Below are 3,101 nucleotides of genomic sequence, written 5' to 3'. Positions count from 1 at the left end.
CTCCCACTGTCACCTGTAAAATGTATTTAAAATCTAAATTGAATCTGTTAAAATGTTGCATTCTCTGGTTCCTCCTTTCCCCATCATTGACACGCACATGTAGTGGGCTGGCTCTTGGGCAGAGTTACGTAACTATCAAAATGCCCTCATGGGTGGGTGTCAGTCTGGAGAACTGGGCTTTCCTAATCAGATTGGATTTACATGCAGACTACAATGGGTAATGTCTAGATGTAATGCTGAGCCTCCATGACTGAAAGAGCTGGGATCCAAGTCAGGCTGAGAAGGAAAGGGCTAAAAGATGCTGGATACCCATTAGCTGAGACATGAGTTGGGCTCTATCTGACTTTCTGACTTGTTTCAGCTTCTAATACACTTTGTGAGAAGCTCACAGTGTGCAGCCAATTCAGAGTAAGCAATTACAATACAGAAGAGAAACCTTTACAACTGTGCAAGACTGAGAGTGAGGCTGGAGCTCAGCTTTAGGAAGGTAACTTAGTTATAAAGTTATAACCAAATTTTATATACAAGTGCATACAAGCCTCAAGTTTTAGGAGCAACCAATAGTAAAAAAAAAAAAAAAAACAGAATGCAAAAGAATTCCAACTAGTTCTGCACTTAAAGGATACTCAACCCAAGAACAAAAATATTTTATATTGCAGGTTATAGTCCATTAATGTGCTGGCTGCATTCTTTTTTCTTTTCAAGCTAAGAAATTTTTCAGCAAATACAGTAAAACCTTGGTTTGAAAGCGTTTTGCAAGACAAGCAAAAATGTTTTTAGAAATCATGACTTGATATACAAGCGATGTCTTGATATACAAGTAGCGTCGTGTCACAACTGATAAGGCCTCAAGCACAATGGACGTTTTTGGATGTTTTTACAGCTGCTGTTTTTGGCTTCAGACATTTTTTTCTACAGTCAATAAACTCTCCAGCATGTTATCCTGTGTGTCCATACACACATAGGCTGTTATCAACTGTTTTTGGCTGGGGCATATTATGGCTGTAAAAAAAAACCCAAAACCAATGGGTTCTGAGAGGAGTTTTTCAAAACACTCTAACGTCAAAAAATGCCTAAAAACACCTAAAACGGCAATAAACGCTCAAAAACGCAGCTCACGAAAAGAGAAGAGAGGCGCCTCTAAGTGTAGCAATATGGTTACATTTAATGAAGGTACAACATTTAGCAACTCACATGGTTGATAATTAAAAGAGGCAAATCTAAGTATGCAGGCATCCGGGGTAAAGCTGTCCACATAGACCATTCTCTCCACCGCCATCTACGTCAACCCTTCCACTCTGCGTTCCACAAGCGCTTCAAGCCTTCCTTTTAGATCACTCTACTGCATGGTAGTCTTTCCGTTCCGGTCACGATTACAGAATGGTGGCGGAGAGAGCCAGCGGTGCAGAGGACGGTCTATGTGGACAGTGTTACCCCGGATGCCTGCATACTTAGATTTGCCTCTTTTAATCATCAACCATGTGAGTTGCTAAATGTTGTACCTTCATTAAATGTAACCATATTGCTACACTTAGAGGCGCCTCTATTCTCTTTTATACTCTGTAGCTACTGCTGGATTTTGCTTCTAATCCTCTTGTGGAGGCACAGACATGTTTTAATCCAGGAGAGTAGTCTAGGGTGACAACCATGGCTCCTTCCAGAGATACAGTGGAGGAGAAATGTAGTCACCAGTGGCGGCCGCTCATACGGGGACGCAGGGGAGCCGCCCCCCTAATCTCCATGTGCCCAGCCCCTAAGCTCCATGCAGGGCGCCAGACGCATTGGATTTCTATGGGTTTTTTTTTTTTTTCAGAAGCACAGGATTAGAGCCTGAGGCTCTAAATTTAAAATGGGTGGGCTTGAGGGGGAGCACTGCGCCCCAAGCCCACCCACTTGTGTGACAATAGCAAATTGTTATCTGGTCGCTTCTCCTTTTAAGACCCGATTGGCTGGTAGGAGAAGCAGTGGGGAAGCCGCCAAAGCCGCCCGGGAAGCCATTGAGGGAGAGAAGCAGCTGGGAAGCCGCCGAAGCCGCCAAGGAGGAGAAGCAGTGGGGAAGCTGCCCAAGCAGCCCACAACTGGATGGGGTAAGTGGTGCGGGAAGATCGACTGGGAGGTTTGTTTGCAGCCCCCCCTCAAAGAAAATTGAGCACCAGCCGCCATTGGTAGCCACCCAGGGACAGGAAGTTTGGTAACTGTAGGATTCTAGTGATTGTAAAGTCTTGTTTTTAAAAGAAATAAAAATAATAAACATGTCATACATACCTCCACTGTGCAGTTGGTTTTGCACAGAGCAGCCTGGATCCTCCTCTTCTTCTCGGGTCCCTCTTTGCTGCTCCTGGCCCCTCCCTCCTATCGAGTGCCCCCACAGCCAGCAGCTTGCTATGGGGGCACCCGAGCCGAGTCACAGCTCCGTGTATACATCCAGACATGGAGCCCAGCTTGGCCCTGCCCCCTCTCTCCCCTGATTGGCTAACTGATTTTGACAACTGCGGGAGCCAATGGATCTTCTGCTGTGTCTCAGCCAATCAGGAGTAGAGTCACTCATGGGCATCACTGGAGAGAGGCTCAGGTAAGTAATTAGGGGGGTGCTGGGGAGGCTGCTACACACAGAAGGCTTTTTATGTCAATGCATAGATAAAAAACCTTCTGCCTTTACAATTCCTTTAGGCCAAAGAAAACAAATGCAGCCACCACACCAAGGACTAGTAATCTGCAATATATTACATTGTTGGTTTTGGGTTTAGATACACTTTAAAGTGTCTATTAATATTGGACAAAGTAAAAAAGTGTTAAAACCCCTACCAGGTTTTTATTAATGTCTTTGTCACCATTGGCAGAAACCTTAAATTTTATGGTTGTCACTAATACAGGTGAGGGGGCATCTTCCAGTGAAGAAACCTGTTTTGGAGACAACTCTGAAGGGAATTCTCTCCAATGGAACACAACCAAAGGTTCTAACCACCTACTGTATGTGAGACTAAAGGGGCTCATTCATGCTTGTGCATTTTGGCAATGCATGCAAAACCGCACTATACTCTATGTGCGGAGCATTGCTGTGGTATCCATCCACCACTACCGTATTATACAGTAGAGCACAG

The sequence above is a fragment of the Aquarana catesbeiana genome, linkage group LG12, assembly GCF_042186555.1.
Source record: "Aquarana catesbeiana isolate 2022-GZ linkage group LG12, ASM4218655v1, whole genome shotgun sequence".
Taxonomy (NCBI): domain Eukaryota; kingdom Metazoa; phylum Chordata; class Amphibia; order Anura; family Ranidae; genus Aquarana; species Aquarana catesbeiana.
This window is presented reverse-complemented; position numbering follows the sequence as displayed.